The sequence below is a fragment of the Nicotiana tomentosiformis genome, chromosome 2 (genome assembly GCF_000390325.3).
Source record: "Nicotiana tomentosiformis chromosome 2, ASM39032v3, whole genome shotgun sequence".
Lineage (NCBI taxonomy): Eukaryota > Viridiplantae > Streptophyta > Magnoliopsida > Solanales > Solanaceae > Nicotiana > Nicotiana tomentosiformis.
The window spans coordinates 89,755,832-89,765,965 of NC_090813.1; the positions used below are offsets into that span (position 1 = coordinate 89,755,832).

The following is a 10,134-nucleotide window of genomic DNA, read 5'->3' on the forward strand; positions in this document are numbered from 1 at the left end:
ATTGGGTAATAATCAACCCAATATATTTGGATGCAAGAATGAGTATTTGGAGGTTGGATGCAAGAATGATGTTAGAACTCATGTATATTGAGTAATAATCAACCCAAAACATCATTAACAACTTACCTTGGTTGATTGGACTTGATTTGAGCTCAAAATCTCCCCTTCACCTCAAGAACCCTAACCCCCAAATACTCAAAATACTCCCCTCCCCCGACCTTGTATTTATAGGCCCAAATTTTTGGGTTTCGGATGCGGACCTGGATGCTTCGCATCCCCACTTCACTCATCTTTGAAGCTTGGATGCGGACCTGGACGCTATGGCAGCACTTCACTGCTAGCCTCTCTTTCGAACGCGGCCTCGGATGCTTCGCATCCGTAGACTCCTCCGCCAGCCTTTGGTAATTTGGTCATAACTTGTCCAAATGATAAACGGTTTGAAGCATTAGAAACTAGACTCGATAATCTTTCATTTGATAGGTTTTACATCATATAACTCCTTATATATATATATGTAGATATACTCGTCCAAAGTTTGGTCTTGAGCGTACTCATTTAGAACTTTAGTCCATCATGTAATTTCCAACTTGATTTAGACTTAGGGCTCTCCTTAGACCCCACATCACTTATAATATGCATCCTATACTTATTATCATATCCAATTAATATCCATTAAATTAATAGTCCTCGTCTGCACATAAAATAATATAATTAGCGCACACCAACTTTCTTAATAAGGCCTAAGTACTTTAAAATTTTTTGGGGTGCTACAAGGCCCTTCGTGATGAGTTGAAGGAGAAGGATGACGAGTTGGTGAGAGTTATTGAGAAGTGTAGCGTCCTTATAGAGATGTTGAGTAGTAAGGAAGAGGAGCTTGAGGTCAGCAGAGTCGTAGAGGCCTAGTGCGACAACCTTCAGGCACAAGTGGTCAAGCTATGCAGGCAATTAGAAGAATGCCGGCTTCAGATGGAGGTCCTTAATGGTGAAGTTGCCGAGAAGCAGAGCGACCTTGAGAAGGCGGAGTCTTCTCGTTTTGAGGCTTGGAGGAAATCAAAGATGCTAGAGTTGGCGAATATGACTCTACGGGCTGAGAGAGAGATTGATCAGTCCACAGCGAAGGTAAAAGAGGATCTACTAGAGGAGAGTATCGGAGAGTTGGAGAAAGAAAATTCCTTCCTCTATGATCGGGTGGCCGTTTTAGAAGTTTAGAAGGCCCAACTGCTTGCACAACTGTCTTCTTCTCGTACTTTGGAATTCCCAACATTTCTTGGGACCTATATGAAGAATGGATTCATCCTGAGGCTCATCTGGACATGTTTTGAGATTTGTAAAAGGCGGGTTCTGTTTCAACGGCCGCCCTTGACGTTGTTCGTGTTAAGGCCCATGAGGCTCGGATTACTTATGGATATGATCCTGCCATGGCTGAGGCCGACGATGACGAGGGAGTGGATATGCTTGAGGAGAATGTTTGGTATGATGCTGCATACCCTGAGGGCAAAGGTGTCGGTGATGAAGGGGATCAAGACGGCCTGGGCATCGATGGTCAGGGTGGTGAAGGTGCAGGGGGTCACAACGGTGGTGATCCGTAGTTTTTCTTCTTCTTTTTTGTGAACTTGTGTATTATTGTCGGCGTCTTCACGAGCCTTTGTAAAGAAAATGTTTAAGTATGAAATGCCAAGGTTGTTCTCTGCATCTGTTTCCTTTCCTGTGGTTTATTTTCTTTGCTTGTATGTCTTTTGCTTCTGTTGTTTGGTTGCTTTGCTCTTTTTCTTTTTTTTGTGTGCGTTGAGACATGGCCAAGGTCGTCGACTTGTTTGGTGGTGACTCTTCGCTAAATCGCGGTCGGGAACTAATAGGTGTTTGTTCGAATGAGGTCGAACATAACCTAAGTTTAATTATGGCCGAGTGCCAATAGGTGTTGGTTCGAGCGAGGTCGAACGTAACCTGTATTTAATTATGGCCGAAGGCCGATAGGTGTTAGTTCGATCGAGTTCGAACGTAACCTGTATTTAATTATGGACGAGGGCCGATAGGTTTTAGTTTGAGTAAGATCGAACGTAACCTATATTTAGTTATGGCCGAGGTCCGATAGGTGTTAGTTCGAGCGAGGTCGGACGTAACCTGTATTTAATTATGACTGAGGGTCAATAGGTGTTAGTTCGAGCGAGGTAGAACGTAATTTATATTTAATTATGGTTGAGGGCCGATAGGTGTTAGTTCGAGCAAGGTCGAACGTAACCTGTATTTAATTAAGGCCGAGGGCCGATAGGTGTTGGTTCGAGCGAGGTCAAACGTAACTTGTATTTTATTATGGCCGAGGGCCGGTAGGTGTTAGTTTGAGCGAAGTCGAACATAACCCGAGTTTAAGGAAGATATGCTGATAAGTGTAAAGTTTATTGCCTTGACATTGTTGCTATTGTTACATACTTGGAAACAATTACAAATTTTTAGGCATTGGCTGGCGTTCCAATCCTAGTCCCAGTCTATCTAGTCCATTCATTGGTCGATTTGGAGAGTTATGAGAGGTCGAGCAATGAAATAGTGATCACGGCCTTGCCTTCGCATACTTTAACTTGGAGTGTTCCCTTCGTCCCCTCGTTAAAAACCTTCTTGAGAAAATTCAATCGGGATAAAACTCGAGTGAGGGAAAAAGAGTACGACTTGGGGGCGTTTTTTCTTTTAGAAGTTGAAGTATTTGAGGTGGTTGATATTCTAGTTGTTTGGTAGTAGCTTTCCTTTTATTGTTTCTAGTTGAAATGATCCTTTATTTGCTTTTGCTGTGATTTCGTACGGACCGTCCCAATTTATTCCCAGCTTGCCTCCCCTGAGATCTTTGTTGGCTTGAGTTTTAGCTTTCAATACGTAATCCCTGATTTTGAGCTGCCTGAACTTTACTTTCTTGTTATAATAGCGCTCTGCTTGCTGTTTTTGGGTGATCATTCTTATATAGGCCATATCTCTTCGTTCGTCAACTTCGTCGAGTTCTTGCCTTCTGCTCTTGTCGTTGCTTGCACTGCTATCATCGGAGTACCTTAGACTAGGCTCTCTTACCTCGATTGGTAATACTGACTCATTCCCGTAGACCAAAGAGTAGGGCGTCTCTCCTACGCTTGTTTTCGGAGTTTTTTGGTATGCCCGCAATACTTTTGGTAGTACTTCCGGCCACAGTCCCTTAGCGTCCTCAAGTTTCTTTTTCATGATGTTTAGTATCGATTTGTTGGAGGACTCTGCTTGCCCATTTCCAGCGGGGTGGTACGACGTTGAGAGTATTCTTTTGATATGCCATTTCTCGAAAAATTTGGCGGTTTTCTTTTTCGTGAATTAGGGTCTATGTCACAACTGATTTCTTTGGGAAGGTCGAACCGACATACGATATTTCTCCATATAAAGGTGATTACTTCTTGTTCCCATATTTGTGTGAATTCTCCTGCTTCCACCCACTTAGAGAAATAGTTAGTTAAAACCAAAAGGATTCGTACACTACCTCACCCTGCCGGAAGGGGGCCCACGATGTCCATTCCCCATTTGATGAACGGCCAAGGTGAGGTGACCTAGTGGAGGTTTTCGCCTGCTTGGTTAATTATTGGGGCATACTTCTGGCAATGCTCGCATCTTTTCAAGAAATCTGTGGCCTCCTTTTTCATGGTGGGCCAGTAACATCCCGCCCGTATGAGGCATCTGACCAATGCTCGAATGCCGGAATGAGCCCCGCAATGACCTTTGTGGATTTCTTCAAGGACGCGTCGAGTTTGGTTTGGGCCCAGGCACTTCGCTAGAGAGCCACCGTAAGTTCTATTGTACAGGTCGTTGTGGAGAATATTGTATCGAGCTGCTTGCATTCTTAGTTTCTTGGCCTCTTTTCTATTGCCCGAGAGTGTTCCGTCTTGCAAGTATGCGATAATACGATTGCGCTAGTCCCAAGTTAAGTTAATGGTTCTTACCTCGACTTGGTCTAGGGATGAGTTGAGTAGATGGACCACGTTTTTATCTCCTGCCATGATGCTTTTGGTGGCTGCGGCTAGTCTTGTGTTTGGAGGGAAGTTTGAACGGCTTCCCTCTCGACTTGAGTCATTATTTTTGCGCTGAAGTCGGCGACGAAGTCAGGGAGCACTTGCGACTTTATCGCCGTTCGTGGCTCGTACGTGATATCATGCTCGCTTAGCTCGATGGCCCATTTGTCCAGCCTTCCCGATAACTCGGTTTTATGTAAAATACTTCTTAAGGGAAATGTCGTGACGACCGAGAAGGGGTGACATTGGAAATATGGTCTAAGCTTCTGTGAAGCTACGACTAAGGCTAAAGCCAGTTTTTCGAGGTGCGAGTACCTCGTCTCAGCATCAACTAGTGTTTTGCTAATATAATAGATGGGAGATTGCGTACCTTTGGTTTCTCGAATTAGGACTGTGCTTACAGCTACCTCGGATACAACTAGAAAAATGAGGAGACGCTCCCCCGACTCTGGTTTTGAAATCAAGGGCTGCAGAGACAGGTATGCCTTTAGTTCCCTCAAAGCTTGGACGCACTCTGAAGTCCATTGGAGTCCATTATCTTTCTTAAGTACGCCAAAGAATTTATGGCACCGCGAGATGAACCTTGATAGGGCGGCGATGCGGCCAATCAACCTTTGAACATATTTTTTGGTGGTCAAGAGTTCGGAGATCACCTCAATGGCTTTGATTTGGTCAGGTTTGATCTCGATCCCTCGCTGTGATACGAGGAAACCTAGGAACTTTCCTAAGGCGACGTCGAACTCACACTTCTTTGGGTTTAGTTTCATTCCGTACCGTCTGAATATGTCGAAAGTTTCTTTCTGATGGTCAATGTAATCTTCTCCTCTTTTGGACTTGACCAGTATGTCGTATATATATACTTCTATTATTTTACCGAGTTGATCCTTGAACATCCTTGTCACCAACCTCTGATAAGTTGCCCCGCGTTCTTTAGTCCGAAGGGCATGACCCTGTAGCAGTACGTTCCTTGGTGGGTGATGAACATGGTTTTTCCTTATCTTCCTCTTCCATGGGGATCTGATTATAGCCTGAGTAAGCGTCCAAGAAGCTTAGTAGCTCATGCTCGGCCGTTGCATCAATAAGTTGGTCGATGTGAGGCAGCGAGAACGAATGCGTACTTCGACTCCCTGATGGAACTATTTTCCAACAATTTTTCCACTTTCTCGCGCACTGCGTCATTGATTGTGGAGTTGAATTTACGCCTGACCTACCTCACCGGGGGGTGGAAGGGGTCGACATTTAATTTGTATGTGGTGATTTCCTTTGGGATGCCCGACATATCTTCATGGTGAAAGTAAACAAATATGCGTTAGCTTTTTAGAATTGATTAAATTTACTTGGGTCCTAAAGTTTGCAACTGATATTGGCCTTCTTGCTATTTTTGTTGAGGTCTAATTGAATAGGGTCGAGATCCTCTATGTTCGATCCTCCGACTTTGACTATGTCAGGATCTTTGATGCCTTCCCTGATCTCTTCATACCCCGATCTCGACCCTGCTGATTGTTATGCCTCTTTTTCTTTGTTGGGTAGATGTGTTATCTAAAGCAATGCAGTAGCATTCCTGGGACATACATTGCTCCCCTTGTATGCTGAATATTCCCCATGGAGTTGGGAATTTGACGACTTGGTATAAGCTGTAGGGGACGACCTTCATGGGGTGTATCCACGGTTGTCCCACTATGGCGTTGTACGCGGTGTCTTGGTCCATGATGTGGAATGTTGTTTCCAGAGTCCACCGCCGGCCAAAACGAGGAGTGTAATTTCCCCGGACGTCCATTCAACTGCATTGTTAAAACCAGTTAACGTGATGCAGTGCAATATTATCTTATCCTCAAGTTTTATTTGGGTAAGTACTCGGCGATGGATAATGCATGCGCCACTCCCGTCATCTATTATAATGTGTTTAACATCATAATCTAACATTCACAGAGTAATAACGAGGGCGTCATTATGAGGAAAAGACAAATCATCGATGTTTGACTTGTCGAAGATGATACTTTCTTCAAGTTTATCGTACCGTTCGCGGTTGATAAATCCCTTGAGTTTGTAGGTGGTGGTGAACTTCACATTGTTGATAGAGGCATCATCGCTGATGATCATGTTAATGGTACGATCTGGTGAGGGTGGATTAGGCAGCCCTTGATATTCGCATACTCTTGCAAAATTGGTTCTTCCCTTATCGCTTAAAAGCTCTTTAAGGTGTCCTTGTCGTAGCATATTAACGACTTCTTGCCTTAGGGTGATGCATTCTTCAGTCTTGTGCCCTCGTTCCTGGTGGAACTCACAAAGGACGTCAGATTTTCTGGTGTTAGGGTCCGATCTCATCTTTAGCGGCCACTTCACTTGTGGCTCGAGCTTCTTCACGGCGTAGACTATTTCTATAGGTGATACACAAAAATTGTGAGCAGATTATAGGGGGCATACTTCTGTCGTTTCGACAGGTTCCCATCTTTGGTCTGGATGGACCTTCTTCGTAGCGGCGGGAGGGGGCGACAACCGTTTTGATATATGGTTGATGTCGTTCCCTGTTAGGTTGCGTAATTAGATGATCTCTTCTAGAATTGTCTCTTCGATCCTTCTTGATTCCGCTTGTACTGAGGTTAGTCGGTGGTTTATCCCATTGAGGTCGTCCTCATCAGCACGGACCTCGGCACAATAAGCATTGTGGAAGTCCCCCAATCCCTCTCCTAGAGATTGTTTAATAGTAAATATTTCGTTCACTCTTGCCTCGACCTTCTTAGCTCCGGCGCGGGCTGCTACAAACATGTCGACCATTTCTTCAAAGGTTTCTATGGAGCGTGTTGGTAGCTAAGAATACCAGATTAATGCCCCTTATGTGAGAGTTTCGCCGAATATCTTCAGCAAGATGGAAGACACATGTTCTTTGGCGAGGTCGTTGCCTTTTACGGCGGTGACGTAATGAGTCACATGATCTTCAGGGTAGGTTGTACTGTCATATATCCTGAGGTAGGGCATCGTTTTAAAGGTTTTTGGAATAGCATGTGGAGCTGCGTCATCACTGTATGGTTGTTTGACAAACTGGCCAGCATCCCTTTTCGGCAGCAGCTTAGGGGCGCCCGGTATTTTATTGACCCTTTCTTGGTGTTCTTTCATTTGATCCCGGAGCGCTTTGTTTTCATTCTCCATTTCTTCCATCCTTTTCGGAATGGCTGCAAGGGCATTGTCACCTGCACATCAATGGCATTGTGAGTAATACCTATAGTTGGAGGAAAAGGTTGGTTGCACTGCTCATCCGTTTGTTGTATCGTGCAAGTCCTTGCATTTTCTGTAGTCGTATCCCGAGCGGGCTTGTTGGGGATGCTGGTTAGCGTGTCAGTTAGCCACGCTTCGAGGAGCTTTTTTACAGCTAGGGGCGTTTCTTCCCCCACAGATGTGGAGGCTCCCTTACCATGAGATTTTATGATGCTGCAGTGAGGGGCGATGACCCATCTCGCCTAGGGGAGGCACTGGGCGTCGCGCCTTCGTATGCCATTTCACAACTTTCATTGATGACGTTCATAAAGTTGGTTGGGAGGTCATTTATTATTCTCGTCATTTCTTTTCGGTTACCTGCCATGTAGGAATTTGTGTACACAAAGAAAGGAGATCTTGTTTTTTCTTCTTTTGTTTTACGTTAGTGACCCGTGCTAGTTGTAGATCTAGAAGAAACTAAAAGTTTTAACTAAGAAATCCCCACAGACGGCGCTAAATTATTTGACAAAAAAATATGTATCTTGGTTCAAATAATTAAATTTATGTAATTAGGGGCTAAACTTAGTTAACAATAATATTTCTAGATAAAACTTTCAGGGATGCAATAAACAATATATGGGTTTGGTCAAATAGTAACACAACATGCAATAACTGTTCTAAAAACATGAGCAATAATGTAGCATTCAATAGCAATGAATATCAATAAATGACATTTAAGTAAATAGGAGGAATGATTCACCCAATAAAGGATGAAATAGATGGATGTTCCTCGTGACAATGATAAATGACAGACAAATCCTTGAATATTCGAGTTATTCTCGGATCTGATGGAAATGTATGGGATAGTATAAACAAGAATCTTAGTGAAAATGTGATATTTGTATCTTAGCAAGAGAGAAAGAATCTTTTTGTCAAAGTGAGTTCTTACAAGTGAATATTACATGCCCTCATCATTGTCTCTTTTTCTATATATATGGGATATGTTCCTAAGAAACCCTAATAGTACAAGAGTAGAGAATATCCACGAGAATATTCCCTTTTAATGTCCTATCCTGACAAATTACAGCTCCTATCATCAATATCCAACCTCGACCTCGATCCTTGTTGACATCTCGACCACGACTCTCATCGTCCCTTCATCTGCGGATCTTTCTACTTCTTGGCCCATCTCGACTATCGACGACTCGAGAATTATTTTTTTTAGTATTATCTTGCCTCAAATATTATAAAGAGCGATTTTTGACCCATACAATGCCCCCTAGTAAGTTTAGTTAATTTAACTTTAGGAGTCAATGTTAATCAATTTTAACTTGAAAATTATTTTGGGTAATATTTAACAACAAAAAATTAATATTTTTAAGTACTCGAGTCTTACATATTTCTTTCTCCGGCAAGTCTTTCATTCGCTTATTTCTCTGAAAGCGATAGTTTGTTTCCTTGGTTGAGAACATTTACGTGCAGGAATTAATCATTACGGGATTAGAGTCCTACACCTACGAAAGAGCCGAGTATGTATGATCAGTATTTTAAAAGGCGTTTTTAGGGCGAGTCCTGGGGTGTGGCGTACCAAAAATGCTCCGGGGCGATGGTGTGGGCGCGAGAGTCTCAAGAGGCGTACGCCCATCAATTCGGGGCGTACGCCCAAGCATTCGGGGCGAGTGTTTTTAGTGAGGCATAAGCCCCAAAGAATTTTTCAAATTAAAATAAATTTTTTTTGAATAAGTACTTCATATAATACCCATATTTTCAAAATTGAGCTTGGTAATTACTCAAAAGTTTTAAAAAGGAATTGAAATGTATTAAATTTAAAATTCAAGATATTTTTTTATTGATTGAAGCCCCAATTCATGGTCTTTCCCAATTCTTTATCTTGTCCGCTGCTAATATCTCCCAAAAGCAACGAATATTCAATTTTTATTTTACAAATACAAAGAGAACTTCATTCTTCTTCATAGCAGCAAGTTCAAAGTTCAAATTGAAGGTTAGTCATCCTTTTTGTTCCTCCATGTGGAAAACTTTATTTTTTTCGACTCAAGTTACTTGAGCTTCTAAGTAGCGTATAATAGATTGTTTTGACTAGTTTTTGTGGGGATGAAGCACATCTACACAAAAATTAGTCAAAACAATCTATATATATATATATATATATATATATATATATATATATATATATATATATATATATATCATTCTTCATTGTTTATGCAATTTTACCTGATTATAAATATTTATTGTAATTATATTATCTTATAAAATATTAAAAATTAAATATTTATGGGGCTTACGCCCCGTGCCTCGGAGCTTACGCTTCGCTGAGGCATATGCAAAATATCTCGTCTTACGCTCACGTCTTTTAAAACATCGTGTATGATAGAGAATTAACTAATGCAAGTCCTAGTTTAGTACAAGGATAAGATATATCAAGACAACTTTTCTTATATATGACAACAAAATTTAGTCTCTACTATTTTCACACCAGTCTATATTGGATTAGGAAAAGAAGTACTATATGAGTAAATTTATAGTAAAACAACGAAATTAAAAAAGAGGTCAAATTATAATCAAAACCATGGAATTAAATTGAAATTTGAAAATGTAATTTAACTAATGAAACGGAGCTAGCGTTCCAGCTTCCGTAGCATAGTGGTAGTGCGTTCGCTTCGTAAGCGAAAGGTCGCGAGTTCGATCCTCGCCGGGAGCTAAATAATGCACAACATACCCAGTTTTTTGGGACTTTCGTTTTCTAATTGTTTTTTACGTTGCCCTTAAGGGGGTTAAGGATTTTAATTGTGCATCAGGATCTAAGTGCTGAACTCAGTTTTTAAAGCGGGGGAAGGAAGTTAAGGAAATAATTGGTCTCTAATTTTCTGGCCAGAGATACATATGTATATGCTGCATCAATTGAGCATAT

The 10,134-nt window shown here is 41.8% G+C and overlaps 1 non-coding gene across 1 annotated transcript; it reads left to right on the forward strand.

The window, feature by feature from the left end:
• The first annotated feature begins 9,852 nt into the window (after positions 1 to 9,852).
• Positions 9,853 to 9,924, forward strand: TRNAT-CGU (transfer RNA threonine (anticodon CGU)). Its single transcript has one exon. It is a non-coding gene; the product is annotated as a tRNA-Thr (tRNA).
• Positions 9,925 to 10,134: the final 210 nt, after the last annotated feature.